Source organism: Gymnoscopelus microlampas (genome assembly GCF_963454915.1).
Source record: "Gymnoscopelus microlampas genome assembly, chromosome: 1".
Classification (NCBI taxonomy): Eukaryota; Metazoa; Chordata; class Actinopteri; order Myctophiformes; family Myctophidae; genus Gymnoscopelus; species Gymnoscopelus microlampas.
The window spans coordinates 15,403,119-15,420,544 of record NC_139962.1 but is presented as its reverse complement, the minus strand read 5'-3'; positions in this window follow the sequence as shown (position 1 = coordinate 15,420,544).

Genomic DNA, 17,426 nt, shown 5'->3' with positions numbered 1-17,426 from the left:
ACCATTTTTACACACACTTAGGAAAGGTTTGGGGGGGTTTATGTGTCAAGGTGTAAGGGAACAGAGGGCTGTAGTCCTATCTGCCTACGCAGATGACATAACAGTTTTTGTCCGAAGGCAGGAGGATGTTGAGTGTCTTAGCAGGAGCATGGCATTATATGAACAAGCATCATCAGCAAAGGTGAATTGGGGTAAATGTGAGGGCTATGCTATGGGCCAGTGGCAAGGCAACAGACTACCAATACTGCCGGCAGCTTTACAGTGGAGTACAGAGGGGATGAAATGTCTAGGAGTCTTTCTGGGAAATTCAAATTTTCAGCAGAAAAATTGGGAGGGGATGATAGAGAAGGTGAGTGCCCGATTGTCTCAATGGACGTGGGTCTTGCCACAGTTGTCCTACAGGGGAAGAGTGCTGGTTGCAAACAACCTGATCGCCTCAATGTTCTGGCACCGTTTCACTGTATTGGAGCCACCAGACACACTGTTGAAGGAGATTCAGAAGAGACTGGTGAACTTTTTCTGGGGGGGACAACACTGGATCAGAGCGTCTGTGTTGTTTCTACCGGTGGCCGAGGGAGGTCAGGGTCTAATTGACTTACGGAGCCGTGTTACAGCCTTCAGACTACAAACAGCACAGCGTCTCCTCTACAGGAAAGATGTAGTATGGACAGACACAGCATGCGTGCTTCTAAGGAAAATACAGGGTCTAGGCTATGATAGGCACCTGTTTATGTTGGAGTTGGACAAGATGGACTTAACAGGCACCACTGTGTTTTACCAAACAGTTCTGCGAGCATGGAACAAAGTTCTGAAAGCTCGGAGGGATGGAACACAGACTTACGATCAAGCAGGGCAGGAACCACTGTTTTACAACCCACTTATCCAGAGCAGGATGTTGAATTCTGCATCTGTGGTGAGAATGCTAACAAGAGCAGGAATTGTGAAGCTAAATGATCTGAGATCAGAAAGAGTTTGGAAAACAGCAGAAAACCTCAGTGAGCAGACTGGCTTGAAGTCTGTTCGGTTCCTGCAGCGTCTGTTGAGAGAGGTGGTATGTTCACTGCCTGGGGCAACCAGAGAGACTTTGGGAAGAGAGCCTGATGGCGAACAGGATGGAAGGGTCTTGGACTTCCCAGTTCTGGAGGTCTCTGTCGCAGTGGAGGAAGGGGAGGAAGAAGAGGGTCAAATCCTCTCCTTTAAAACGCCACAACTGGGAGACGTACGTGGACTGTCGAGTAAGACCTTATACGCAGTGAGTGTCAAGGTCATCAACAAAGACACACTGAGGGGAGTACAAGAGTCAAGGTGGTCGGGAGTACTTGCACCAGGCTCTTCTCCACGGGGCAGCTGGAGGTCCCTGTACAAAACTCCAGTGGAGAAACGCACTGCAGATCTCCAGTGGAGGATAGTGCATGGGGCCGTGGCTACAAACAGACATGTGGCTCACATCAACTCTGGGGCTAGTAAAAGTTGTCCTTTCTGCCAGGAGGAGGAGACACTTGAACATCTATGGTTAAGGTGCCCAAGGCTTGGTAGTCTGATTGCGCTGCTACAGGGATGGTTTAATAGGTTTAATGAAGAGCTAAGTGATGAAATGTTTATTTTTGGGCCAAGGTACAAAGCGTCACAAAAGAGACGGTTGGGACTGCTTAATTTTCTGGCCGGGCAGGTAAAAATGAGTATCTGGCTTTCGAGAAGGAACAAGATCCAGGGAGCGGGTTCAGTTGAAGCTGAACCCATGGCAAAAGGACTGGTAGCAGCTCGTATCAGAATAGAGTTTGCCTATTATAAAATGATTTCTTGTCTGGAGGACTTTGTTGAGATGTGGGGGCAAGGGGACGTCTTGTGTAGCATTGAGCAGGAATCACTGGTTTTGTTTCTTTAAGAGAAATGAAAAAAAAAGAAGAAAAAAAAAAAGTAAATTACACAAATGTAATTTTTAAATGAAATGGAGAGTGTCAAAAGAACGTGTACTTTTTAGAGTGTCCTCTCTTGAAGGAGTAGGAATGTTCTGATGTATGTATTTGAGTGTAAAAGAAGGTTAATAAAGGCTTGGTTAAAGGTCTCTCTCTCTCTCTCTCTCTCTCTCTCTCTCTCTCTCTCTCTCTCTCTCTCGTGTGTGTATTTTCTATTGATCTAATTGCCCGGTATATGAAATACATATTTGATTGTTTTGAGGTCTCCTCCTGCTGTCATTCAGTAGGCTAGAAAGATAATGAGTCCAGCTGACTGTGCTTAATGGTTGATAAGAGTGATGGATGACAAGGTGAGACAGGGGAAGCGTTAGTCTTTTGACCGCAGCCTCTGTTAATATGCTTATGTGACTTATCTGAGAAATAAATATGACTGATCGATGCAACTTGGATTTCCGCGATTATTTGTAAACAAAAAGAAACGCGAGTAATAGACTAGGCCTATTCAAAGCCTATAGCCTACTATTGACTAGGCCTAAACAATATGACTTTTACAAAGCGATGGCATTGAACTTGGACCTAGACGCTGCTTCAGAATCCGAGACTTCCGTGAGTAACAACGGAAAATTATGAATGATGGAAATACCAAAACCAAAAAATAGTCTCTCTCTCTCTCTCTCTCTCTCTCTCTAGAAAGTAATTGAATGGATTTGCTAGTGGTTTGAAAAGCCAGAACTTTTTTTTGTTTATTTAAATCGTTGATTTAACCTGTATATATATTTTTTGTGCGGCGGGTTGCGGTGGGTTGGGCCCCCGTGGCAGGGCAGGCGGGCAAAAAAAGAAAAAAACCTGACCTGCGCATCACTACCGGCTTCACAGAGCAAATGTTTGGGTTATGTTTCACACAGGATGAGTCAACATGGCCTCAGAAACACTATGGTCCCTTTGCTAACAGCAGCCTTTTGGGAACCGGAAGGTTCCATGTTTGATCCCGGGGTCCTCCTGGCTTAGAGTCAAAGCATGAAGCCTCAAGTGGATTCTGTGTGAAGCAACACACGGAATCCCAAGTGTTCCGCAAGCGAGGCTCAATAGTCGCCTACTGCTCCTAGTTATTATGGGTTAAATGCAGAGGAAAATGTACTTAGCCAATACAACAACAACTGTGGCAGACAACACATTTATAGTCCCCCATCACGAAGGTGGAGGGGGTAATAGGATAGATAGGATTTCTTACACACCAGGAATTACACACAGGAGACATTCTCACAAACAGAAGATACAAGCACAAATATAAAACAATTATGGGTGGCTGTCAACAGTTTTCATGACTCGCAAGCTTTCATCGTGTCAGGATATAGTGAGTAATCTCTGATCAATAAGTAGTCAGCAGCATTTACACTTCACCATTTAGTATTCCCTCAGCCCGCTTGGAACCGTGCCGTGATCGAGTAGTACCTGGTACCAGGTATTAATATAAATATAAAATGAGGGTAAAACTTGCCAAGCGACATTGTAATGTGATACCTTTTCTTTTTTAATGTTACTTGTAGTTGAAATACATTTTCCTTATATATGACCATTTTAATGCACCCCCTAAAATATGGAGATATGGGTAGGTCAGTCTTGCCATTATTATTTTCCTCCAGATAGCTCTGAATATGTAATTTGTTCAGGAACCGATGTATTGTTAAATATTCCCACATTCAATGTTCATATTCACTTTCCATCCGCAACTCAAATAAATCTTGAGGTAAATGGTGCTATGATCGGACATGTCAGCCACTCAATCCTTGTATTCTATCCCTATTCTCTTTCTGCATGAATAAATAACCAATTCTAGAGTAAACGGAGTGTGTTGCTGAGTAATGACTAAAGTCTCTCCAAAGAGGATAAAGGTCCCTCTATACATCAAAGAAGCCAATTTCCTCCCATGCATTTTCCACCAACTTTCTTATTTCTTTTAAAACGAGTCGTGTCCAAGTCTCAGTCCATTATCACGCTGAGGTCTCCACAACATATACATATGGCCTCAGTTTCTAGCAATAGTACCAAAAACCTTAGATATTAGATTTGTTTTGAGGGTTTTGAGTGGGAACTATAAAAAGTATTGAATCCTAATCTTTTCAATTTCATGTGCATACTCATCTCCAAGGATCGATTGCAGCCGATGCATTTCCAAGTCACAGACTTGTTGACTGGAGCCTTTCAAGGAGGGTGGTGTTGGCCCTGTGTCTTCCACCTCATATCCTCTTCTGCACAGATGCGCATCTTGTTAAAAGGTGTCTGAGAATGGATTTCGTATTGGCTTTAGAATCCTCTTGATATTTGCATACAGAATGCTTTGCATTGGGGGAGCACCTTCACAGGGTATTCGTGGTCAAAATAGATATTAATAATAAACCGAATTCATAATGTGTATTTTTTGTGGATACTACTGTATTTTACTTTTTTTTTTCAATTTGTTTCAATTTTTTGATTTTGAAAAATATGTACAAAAGTAATACAATTAACACCAGCTATAAAGATATAGCCAAAGGCACTTTTCAACTTTGAGGGCAAAGGGGCACTATGTGCACGTGCCTGCATCTATGCTGCTCTATGGAAGTCCCCAATTCTGTAATATTAATTAAAATTAAAATTAAACATTTAAATTAAGATTTAAATCTGGAAAATAAATGCACCAACTCAGGATTTAATATCAACTTCTTTGCATGTGCTTAAAACATGCAAGTACTGTATACAGTGTTTAGGAAATGCTGACGCCTCTTCTGTCTCACTTTATATGCATACATGTGCATGTGAGTTTGCGTGTGGTTAATAGAGTGGCTGGTTGCCGTATGAGTCTGACATACAACTTTGTCTTCATTACAACATCAGCTTGTACATCTGATACAATGGCTTCATTTAGTCCAGTCCCTCATTTAGTCTTCTGGGAGCTGCACTGTAATAACACAGGTCAGGACCTTAGTGGGAGCTAAGCATCACACTGCCACCGCTCTCATATGTGATGAAAGACCCTGTCAACAGCCCCCTTCACTTTCACGCTAATCTACCTCGTCCTTTTCTGTGTCCTTTAGGTATCATTTCACCCTGTTTGATTTCAGACACTCTCCCTCTCTCTTCTCTGCCCTCATGCATTCAATCTCTACTCTGACATTCTCTGAGTCCACTATCTACTCCCTCCATTCTCCTTCTCTCTCTTAAAAAAAAAAGAATTCTTATCTTCTTGCCTGTCTCCCCCTCCACCTCCACCTTTTTTGATTGATTGAATACTTTATTAACACCTTGCAAAAACAAGGCACGTGGAACAGATTTATACCAAAGAATGCTAAAAGGATAACCCAGATAAGCCCTCAGGACTTGTTTCCATTAAGGTCCTGTGTATTCAATTCATCAAGACATTTAAAGACAAAAAAAATATACAAGTAGTAATAAGAAAGAAATATATGTACACTAGTAAACAGTTGGGGGGTGGTTATTTCCGGTGATAAGCTTAGACTTCCTCCTCCTCTCCTTTCTCAACTTCACTGACTGCCTTTTTCCTGCTGCTCTGCTGGGTAAGTGTAGTATCAGCTCTCCAGGCGGTTGTTTTACACAACGGCCGCAGTCAGCGGTACAACACACAGATGTTTGTTGTTGCTGTAGATCACACCACCTCCCATCACATTCACACCAGCATGTTTAGTTTTTTTTTTTTTCTTTTTTTTTTTACAACTCCAGGTTCATCCGTGCCTCTTCAACAACACACTGCTGAGTTGATTGTAGAAGTTGAACTTGTTCTGGGCTGATCTGACTGGTAGAGTATATTAGTTAGACTGATTCAATTCAATCCCTGACCGTGTGAATAGAGCACAGTCGTGAATTGAGACATAATAACTCATTCCCCTCTTTGTTCTGTTTGATATCATGTTTTTTGAAAATCTTAGAATATCTATTTTGTTCTTCTCCTCTTTGTCTGAGACTGAGAGATATCGATGTATTTTCTGACACACATATGTCTCTCTATCTCTCTCTCTCACTCACACACGCACGCACGCACGCACGCACGCACGCACGCACGCACACACACACACACACACACACACACACACACACACACACAGCGTGGCTGGTGAAAAGAGAGAGTCGGAATGAGACAGAAACAGGCCAGCTAATGAGCGAACAATCGTTTGAGCTATTGAGATGTAAGCATGAGGGTGAGATGTTCTAATCCCTCTCTGACCAGTTCCCCATTTCTCAGCCTGGCCCAGTTCTCAGGCTGCGAGCTGACTGCAGCTCTTTCCATGGGGCCAGGCTTTTTGGCATGGCCTCAGCCTGGCTACTGTTGCTCTATAGTGAACTGCTGGCTGCCACACTCCACTGGCCAAGCTGTTTAAATGCACGGCCTTGTTCTCTGCCCTCAATCACTTTAGCTCTGGAGCTTCCATAAACTGATATATGCACCAGCACACACACACACGCACGCACGCACGCACGCACGCACGCACGCACAATGAGACGTTTAGTCCCTCATCAGCAACTAAGCTTAGCCTAAATATAACATTTAAACCATCTGTTATGTACGTTTTATTTTACAGGACAACGTTAAAAGTATCCAGGGATACACACACGCACGCATGCACGCACACACGCATGCACGCACACACACACACACACACACACACACACACACACACACACACACACACACACACACACACACACACACACACACACACACACACACACACTGTGTATCATACACACTGTGTGTGCCCTTGAACCCCCTATACAGTACATGTGCTCACAAACAGACACATGAACTCCCACGCATTATACACATGAAGACTTGAGCACACACGTATTGTCCTTCATGATAATATCCACGCTCACACACATCATGCACCCATGCGTGCACATGCAGTGTTACTCACATAGCTCCGAACACGCATACGCATGGACAGGCAAACGGTCTGACCTTTGCAAAGATGTAGCTTTCTTCCTTGAAGCACTTGCGTTTTCTATGCATTTTCCATTTCATCAGGCAGAGCTGTAAAAAAAAAAGAAGAAAGAAAACAATGGAGTAAGTGAAAATTTGAAGTGAAATCCAGGAATCGTTTTCCAAATGACTGGCGGATAGGATCAGAGACTTGAGGGCAATGCTCCAAGGTGAGCAACTGCACAGAGCGAACACTGTGAATTCAATTTGTGTTTTCCTCTGGAGGCCTGGGGATGGTTTAAAAGAGGACAAGCCGTGCAATATCTGTGATGATACACATCTGCTTCAGCTGCAGTCATTTTGATAAATGGGAGTCGCATCCCATTTGAAGCTGTACTGTGCTTGTGTACATGCGCGTGAGCGCGCGTGTATACGTGTGTGTGTGTGTGTGTGTGTGTGTGTGTGTGTGTGTGCGTGTGTGTGTGCGTGTGCGTTTGTCTGTCTCATAGTACACTTAATATGTAATGCGTGCATAGGTGTTTAACCTATTAAGACCGGGAACGCATCTGTGTGTCATTTTTAGATTTCTTTGGCTATTCAAAAATAGCAGATATACAAGCTCATAGCACCGAGTACCGCGCTATTTGTAAAATATTTAGTTCCAGGAACCCCGAGAAGCAAAGATTTGAGTTACAAATGTCCGCCAAAAAATAAAATAAAAAAATAGCAGATCTACAAGCTCATATGATCTTGTATATCTGCTATTTTTGAATAGCCAAAGAAATCAAAAAGTGACACACAGATGTGTTCCCGGTCTTAAAGAGTTAATGTTGTGAGCTTTTCTTTTCAAACTGCACCTTTGGGATTACTCCTCCCAGGAGAAAAGATGTTTGTTTCCAGGTAAGATTAGCACAGACTAACTACAAGATCTTTAAATAGGATTTTTTTGTAGAGAATCAGACCTTTCTGCAGGAAGCAAAAGTGAAAAGACTGAAACTGGACAAACGAGCCAAGCGAACTGCCAGCCTTTCAGACGAATTGACAGTGACACCTCTCTCAGCTATAGTGTCCAAGCTGTCAGTCTCAGCCTGCCCGTCACCTCCCCCTCTCCACATCATTGACTTGCCACTGATTTAAGAGCACTTTGGCTAAAACTCCGCTGAAATGATGCATTGTGCTGTAGCGGTTATCATAGAGGACAATATTCTCCTGAGACACAGGCCCAAAGCAGGCCTGGGAGAAAGGAGCCGGCTGCTTCACTTTCTCTCCATGGTTGCTAGGCTAGTTCTCTGCTCCAGATCACTGGGGCCATTATGGGCAGCTGGCAACATCTCCATCCCGTTCCTCAGAGCCCTTCCGTGTGTGTGTGTGTGTGTGTGTGTGTGTGTGTGTGTGTGTGTGTGTGTGTGTGTGTGTGTGTGTGAGTGTGTGTGTGCATGCGAGAGACAGAGAGAGAGAGAGAGAGAGTGACATAGGGACGAAGACGCTCAGAAGCATGCTGGGACTTCCGATGTTCTCACCACCCCTTTGTGCCAACGTGCATTGCCCCTCTTTTCCTCTCTGCTGGTGTTCCCATAAGGATGTCTGATGTCTACTTCCCGCGGCCTCGCTCTCTGGTTCTGACCCCAATCCGTCTCTTTAAACCATCATTGGAAATGTGTTTGAACTTTTTACATATATATATATATATATATATATATATATATGCATTTATGCATTTATATAGCGCTTTTCATCCAAAGCGCTTTACATAGATTGTGCATTACATTCACACACTCATTCATACACCGATGGTGGAGGAAACCATGCAAGGCACCAACCTGCTCATCGGGAGCAATTAGGGGTTCAGCGTCTTGCTCAAGGACACTTCGACACTGACTCTTCTGGGGGCGCCCGGGATCGAACTGGAAACCTCACGGCTTCTATCCGGCCGCTCTACCGGCAACTCTTCCTCTGAGCCACTGCCACCCCATGTGTGTGTTAGTGAACTTCCCTTCCTCTGGGAAATCTGCCCCTTGCTAAATCAAAGGCTAGGATTTGTAACCTGAAGGCTAAAATCATTTAGGCAGGTCTGAGCTGTAGGTGGAGCTGTAGGTGGAGGTTTGAGCTGTCGCCATCAGATTTTTCAAAGGACTTTGCTCCAGGCCAGGGCACTACTTTACAAATTCTGAGATACACACACAAAGAAATGACACTCACCACCAGACTGTAGTCCTTCTAGACAACAAATTAAAGCAGAGTGCCACTCCCTGCATTGCAACTGCTTGCCTTCAACCATGCTGGTGTCAGAGAAGACTCTAATTAGACCCATAAACAGGTGGTAGAAATGTGTAATCAATGTTTAAAAGGACCTGCTGTGACAATGAAGCAGTTGCTGCTGTTTGATATTCTGTTTGGTGGCATATTAAAGAAGGGGATGAAACACGCAAAGGAGAGATGTGTAACCATGAAGGCACAGCGATGCAAAAAAAGGAAAAGATTTACAGCATAAGTCTGTACTGTGTTTTAATGTTCCCCAGGTCATTTAGACATGCAGCTTTGATTTGCATTTACATTGTTGAACTCTCTCACACACATGCGCATGCACGCATGCACAGTTGCCCTGAAAGCCTTTCCCATCAACTTCAGGCTAATCCTGTCCACACCTGCAGACTGGCCGCCTCCAGCAGAGGCGAAAGCAGATCAATGACAATGTCCTTGAAACCAAACCCACAAGGTCATCTTTCTCTCTCTCTCTCTCTCTCTCTCTCTCTCTCTCTCTCTCTCTCTCTCTCTCTCTCTCTCTCTCTCTCTCTCTCTCTCTCTCTCTCTCTTTCTCTCTCTCTCTCTCTCTGTCTCTCTCTCTCGCGCGCGCGCGCGCTCGCTCCCTTTCGTAGCCGAATGTCTACGGTTGAGTGTGTGTGTGTGTGTGTGTGTGTGTGTGTGTGTGAATGCGCTTGCCTGTCAAGTGTCACATGAACTAGAAAAAGTGGTCATCGGAGCACAGGTATCCGCCAGGGCAGGTGGGTTGGGTTATTGTGGACCAGCAATATTCGGAATTCAGTCATTCTCCTCACACAAGAATTAACTGCAACACATTTTGAGCGCGTTAATTGGCTTTAGACTTGGTGCATAACTTTAGTTCTCTTTTCCAGAAGGTGGCATAAACATTTCCTGTTCCGGGTCAGTTTCCCATAGCTTTGTTTGATTGGCTCAGCAGCAGATTTGAACTGGAAACACACAATGTGTTCCGGTTCAAACCTGCTGCTGCCCCGGAACGGGAATAGGTATGCCTTTCTGGAAGAAGGAACTACAGTTACCGGTATGCACAGAGCCTATTTCTGGGATACGAAAGAGTATAAATTAACCACTTAAGCCATATATACTTAGCTGAACAGGGTCCCAGTTTCTATACAGTACTTGGTCCCAGGGACACTTGGGTTTAAGTGGTTAGACATATATTTTACTGACAAGCATCATGCAGTCAAGCACACGTTGTTGTTGCACTAAGGTTGTGACTGATTTGAAAGCAATTTTTATAAAGCAAATTGACCAGAATTGATTCACCCTGTAGGGATGAGCTGAATATTACAAATGTACCATATTTAAAGTATTACAAAAAAAAGAAAAAGAAAATGCTGAAGACATCTGGGAAAACAGTCAAGAAATTGTGCTGTGTCAGGAGGATGCTGTACAAGGGTACCATTTATTACCTATTCATTCACATCGCAGAGGGGTTTGGGATCTGAGAAATCTTTGCAGGGTTGGTAGAATAGGAGAGTACAGTACCAATACGGCCATTAAACGTAAATAAGGGTAAAAGTGGACATTAGCCTGTTATTGTCCACATATGACCGTTGTATTTGTAAAAAGAAAAAAGAAAATAATAATAATAATGTGCTAAGTGGCAGGGTATTGTATAATGGGTAACTGGCATATGGTTATTATTTTAGTTTCAAAGGTATAAACATAGAATTACTCTTTTATCTTCACTACAAACGTGAAGAAATGCTGCTTTTATCTCCACTATCTACCAGAGCAAAGCACCCTGGGACAAATCTTGTGTTTGAATAATAAGGAGCATATTTTTCTGTTTATCCCCATGGCTAAATAGAATGTATATTTATATGCATATTTCCATACACTTATTCACACGGTATGATGAACTTACTATCTATATATCTATATCTATCTATATCTATATCTATATCTATATTTATATCTATATCTATATCTATATCTACATCTCTCTGTGTGTGTGTGTGTGTGTGTGTGTGTGTGTGTGTGTGTGTGTGTGTGTGTGTGTGTGTGTGTGTGTGCGTGCGTGCGTGCGTGCGTGCGTGCGTGCGTGCGTGCGTGCGTGCGTGCGTGCGTGCGCGCGCGCACGTTTTTTTGAATAAAGCTGTGATTGGTGAATGAAATGATTATCAGCTCCTTTGTAAATCCATGGCTTTGTTTTGCCAGCACAGGAGACTGTAGCTGGTTTGCATATAAATGGACTTTTATCATATCCCAGCACTCATACATTGTCATCTTGGCCAGCAAGCTACGCACAAACAAAATGTCTTGTGCTGACATATCACTTAAGCCATTCAGTAAAAAGAAAATGTGTAATCCAATTATGAAACTGCTGTGGGAGATTGTCTTCTAATCTACAAAATCCCATTCAGTGATAATAAATACAGCACGTAAAGACAAACATGTTAAATGACTGGCAATATCAGATGAGCACATTCTGTACCAGTGTTCCCAGAATCCAGGGGAAACAGGACCGCCTCTCACCTTCCTGAAATCACTGCCTGATCTATTTAAGTCTTCATAATAATGATGAAGCTGCTAAGCTAATGAAGATTTCCTTATTGCATTACACTGTACTTCCCGTCTTCATGATGCAATATGCTTTTGCCAAATGCACAAGTCTCATGCCAAGTCATCTCTAATGACATACTCACTCATCCACCCACACAGTCCAGCAGGGTACAGTAATAGGCACACTACTGATGAGTACCGATCATTACACATGTAATGGACAGTAGCTGCTCATTACAGTATGCACTCTCCCCTTGTACCCTGTCCACCCGGGATCCTAGATAATATAACAAGATGGTCTGCTTCCTCTTTCGGCTTCAGAGAGAGAGGTCAGTGATGAGGAAGGGTGGTTTAATTGGCAATCCTCTCTCACCACACTCCACCTGCTATGATCTCTAATCAAAACCAACCATAGTAAAATCCTCAGGCATTAATTTAACTCGAATTCACAAAAGGATTGCACAGCTTCATGGCCGCTAAACCCACACAAATAATACAAGAAGAACCTGTCTAATTCTAAAAGCACGGGCAAAGGGAGCTTTGGGCATTAGGCGGTTTGAGAATTAGACAGTTTGAGACACTGTACACCAAGATGAGTGGTTGGTGAGATTCGCTCCGAGCCAGGCCCATTACGGAGAATCATGCTCCCCAGAGGATGAACCCTACTAAATTTGGGGAGCCCTATGGCTGTGATCGTTTCAAAGAACTTCAGCACCTGCATGGCCTCCAAGTGCAGCTAGCAAGGCTTTTAGACTCTGAAGTACTCTGAATGGACTTTGCTGTGTCGCTACTCTTACACTAATCTCTCAATCTCAGCACCACTGCCTTAAAGGTTTCATGACATTCAGTTTTACAACACATTAAAAGTTTTTGTCATGGTCCTTCAAACGTGTATAAAAAGTTTTAACTAAAGATTCCACTCCAGTGAGCCATTGCAGGTGTTTTTCTCTTACATTTCTAAAGCCTTTTCAACTGCAATGTCAAAAGTAATCTTTGCCTGCGGGTGTCGCTGTTGAGGATTTGGGCTGTCAATCATCGCCTCTGCTCCACCCCCCCAAAGTCAAGGGGCCAATCCCAGATTACTTTTCAGCCTAATTATTAAAACAAAAACAGACCACAGAAAATCCACTGAATGTTCAAAAAAGTGCCCCCAGATAGGGAAAGACAAAGGAGAAAAAAATACATATTTGTTTTCCTTTTGTTTACCGAATGGGTTCCCAGATTGCTCTTCCACTGACATCCATTCCAACATGTCTTACTTATAGCTGACTTAGTCATCTTTTGTACATGTCAATGAGACACTGTCACTGCCTGTCGTGGCTATGTCTTTTAGTTTCCCTGACAGATTACCAGACTGACTTGCCTCACTGAGGCCCTCACATCCAGATGTCCTCAGGAAAGTCAAGCATCACAGACAGATGCAACTGAAAGACCCACAATTGATGCTGCTGACAACGTGAAGCATGAAGTGAAGCAGATTGACTGTAGACGAACATACAAGATGAGCCACAACGAGATTATTCCGCTCTGCTATTGGCTGAAGAGCCGAAATGCAAAGAAAGGGAAAGCCCACATGGGCAGATTACAAACACAAAAGCAAAATGGATATATTATAGGAACTTCAGAGTTAAGTCTCCATTATCCCTTGATCTGGTGGTGAATCCGTGGACAGACCAGAAAGAAAGGGAGTGAGAGGGAGGGAGAGAGAGAAAAGTGTGAAAGAAAATGGCACTTCTTCTCAGAAGACTAATGTGAATATTCTGTTTAGGTTTAAAGAAAGAACGTGTCCCTCATTCATACAGTACCCAAACAGTAAAATCCTCTGTGTTCATTTAACAATTGACATTATAACTAGTAAGCGTACAATGTGTACAAATGTAACCAGGTCCCATTTGGTTTCATTTGTACACTGTCAGAGTTAAGCTAACACTCAGGATTTTACTATGCATGCACACATGCATTGTTTATGTACAGCATGCACGCTTGCCTCATCACGATGCCATGCCATAAGTCTGACAGCCCATTGTTCCAAAGTACTGTTGGTCTGGCTTAGCCTGGCATGTTCAGACTAATATCACTGCGTAGATATTAGTCTGGAATCTCTGTGTGGAACCTGCATTTCCGAGGAGCAAATTCAAAAATGTCTCTGGTGATAAACCCGACGAATATTTGCATACTGGGCCCTGATTGGTCCCTCACAACTTCGGAAGGAGAGAAATCCAATATCTATTGAGAGGGGCCAGACCAAATCTGCAAATCGGCAATTTTTTTTTGCAATGGCAGATTCGTCTGGAACTAGGCTAGGTCTGGCTACCCCTAACCCGAACTTCACACCAACCTAACATTTATTAGGGGGGGTCGGAATAATAGGCCATCAGACCAATGCGCAGCCCTCCTCATCACATGACAGCGCATCATGTGGAACGATTAAAAAAGTCGCAGAATCAGTCATACAGTACTGTGCATCCTCTTCCCCTTTCAGCCACTCTCTCATTTTACAAACTGTTATTTATTCCCTTCCATCCCAAATGTTCGAGCAGTCTTGGTCCAGATCACCGGGATGATCCAGCGAGTGTGTTTCCCTGACGGGAGCCATCTGCCTTCCTTTCCCCCTCCCTGTCATTAGCCCATCTCTCCGATGATCCCCAACACAAACCGTGAGCTGCAATCTGTCTGTCTGCCTTCACTGCCAACCAAACATCTGAACAGCCAAACACTCTGATGGGTCGAGTGGCCCCCACCCTTCCAACTTTACCTCTCAAACACCTTTTTTAGTCGAGCCGAGGTGAAGTGAGTGCAGAACTATTGTAATGAGGCTGTCTGTCCCTCTGTCTGTTTAGTCTGTCACTCTGCTTCCAAGGCCATCCACCAGAGGGTGCTGAAAACACAACTTGCACAACTATGCACACCTCTAGGTTCATGGAATCCCTGACAGGAGGGGATGACATGGTGTTTTCTATTTTGGCACTGCAGCGAATCGTTCACTTTTCTATGGATTCTACCTCCCTCCATCCCTCCTCTCTCTCTCTCTCTCTCTCTCTCTCTCTCTCTCTCTCTCTCTCTCTCTCTCCCCCCTCTCTCTTCCACATTTCTTTCCGGCTGGCAGGGTGCAGCCATACACTATCCGCCTGTTCCTGCAAGGAGAGTGAGGGATGTGCGTGTCACCCGCGATGGCAGGAGGAGCAGCCGAGCCGAACGTGAACATACGCCGTGAGAGCTCCCATCTATAACTCCCCCTCATAATGAACAACAAACCAAACGCGACACGGACCGTGATTACCTTCAAGAAGCCATTTTCACGGGGATAAACAAAAGTGTTTGCTCTCATAGCAAAAAAAGGGGGGAGAGTAGTTGTGGATGTGAACAGGCTTCAGGCGGATAGTTTACAGGAAATTGAACTTCTGCAATAAGCAGTGAGAACTTGGACTCCTTTGTGATTTCTACTCTCCTGCGCTCACTGCCTGGCAACCTTAGGGCGAGGTGAGTCAAAGCCAGTCTTTCCATCTGCATCGTGCTCCTCATGGCGCTTTCACACCTCCCTCCAGCAGCCCATTACACCCCCTTCCCCAACTTGTAATTGGCTGGAAGACTTCAACACCACCCTCCCTCCCAACCCCCACCCCCCCCTCCCACACACACCTCCTGTGAAAAGGTTTTCAAGCTCTCTGGTGTGTTCCTTTATTGGCACTAGGCCATATAGAACACCTGTGGTAGGCTGCTGCTCAGTTTGGACTTAATAACAGAACACACAGATCCTCAAGAAAAATATGAAATCCAAGGGGATACTGTGTGTGTGTGTGTGCGTGTATGTGCATACACGCAATTGGGCACATGAGTGTGCATGTGTGTGTTAGAGAGAGAGAGATAGAGTGAGAAAGAGAGCTAGATAGAGCAATTATTCCATAAGTCTCTGTGCTTAGGTAGTCAGTTGTCAGCTGTCTTTCCTTGCCCACCTGCTCCACACCTCCGCTGCTGCCCAGCCTCTCCAAACATACACAGGATGCCGGCATCAGCAGGTTAATTAGCAGGGAGAATATGGCCGGGGACTTGGAGACGGAGGAACAGGAGGCGGTCACTCCTCTCGGTCGCCGTCCCTCTGTGGCAGATGCTGCCGGCGCCAAAGCCACGACCCCGCTCGGCACACTTTTTGGTAGAGAGCGAAGGACGGACAACTTTGGAGACAAACAGCTGGACGAGGGCAGACATTTGGAGAAAGGAGGGGTCAATAACTAGGGAGGTAATTTATAGGCCCTTAACCACTTTCAACCTGTTGTCCCTATTTCGGGCGTGTCATTAAAGGTGAACATTTTCAAAAATGTCAAACATAGAACAGAAGGGGGAAAAAACATAATATAGCAGATGTACAAGGTCACAACACGTCATGGTGTGACGTGTAGTGAGCTTGTAGATGTGCTATTTTCACTATTCATCATACAAAATTATATAGAGCATAAGTGGTTAAAAGGGGGGGGGGTGTCTCGCTGCTGTTTACACCCAAGTTTAGAGCGGTAGCCCACCACGGCGCCACATCCATATGGCTAGTATTCTTGGCGAAGCAGTCTGATGGGGAGAGATGCTCCTCGGAGACCCCTGAAAACCGACTCCGCTCTAAGGCTGAAGGATCTCAAGGTCATTCAGCTGACACGGACAGCACTACAACACAATAGCAATGTCACTGCAGATTACCATAAGATGTTATACAGTAGTATAGAGCTGCAGATCAGTGCACAACAGACACATACTTTGCAAATTACCGGATACAGTAGACTGGATCAAACTGGAAGCCAGGCTTTTCACAGGCACAACATGACCATATTAACTTCCTTGTATACATTTCATGGTGACCCATGAATGCTCAAAGCTCTGAACGTAGTTCGACACTTGTGTCGCTCCAAGCGTAAATTCACCTTTAGTCAGATGTCACTCACTGACGGTCACACTGAGACAGAGATATGCCGCTGAAAAAAACGCTAGGAAAAACTGCATTTGAGGAGGCTAGTCTCATCAGTATCATCAAAAATGCACACATTTCAAATCAGGTAAGGTTAAATAAAGGATTCTGTTGTGTCTGAGATTGTGGGCCGGTACAAACCGTACCCCCTCCCCATCTTCAGTGATCATGTAAAGATTCACCCTCAACACTCGATCGAATGGAGAATGGATCGTGTAATCAACAAAGACATTTAAGAACCAAAGAACCAGTGAAATTGAATATTGTCCTAAAGCTGTGCAGTGCAGCTCAACCACAACAGTGTTCTGCTGGCCTTTGTAGTAGGAATTGGGGGAGTGCGGCGGTACAGATCTTTGATAGAGTGCCTTCATTACCTCATGTGAAGGGCAATCTGGTTTCACAGAGAGGAAGAGAGAGAGAGAGAGGGGGGGGGGAGTATGGTAGCTGGATTTGCGGCTCGACAAGCCGCTGCAGGGCATGATCTGCGTGGCTTCATTCTAACGGGCTGCAAGGCCATCACACAGCCAACTAACCAGCAGACAGCGGACACCGGAGAGAACAAGTCACAAGCACAACAAACAAGTCCACACACGCACACGCGCACACGCACGCGCACGCACACACACACACACACACACACACACACACACACACACACACACACACACACACGCACACCCCCACAGGGGCAGTGACAGTGACGGACAGAAAAACTGTGAAACAACATCTCTGTTGTATGTCATGAATCCCCTCCCCCTCGTATCAGTCTCTTACAGTTTGTCTCATCCACACACATCTGTGCAGTTCATACAAATGTACATCGACTACAGTGTACTGTAAGAATTAGAAACTATAC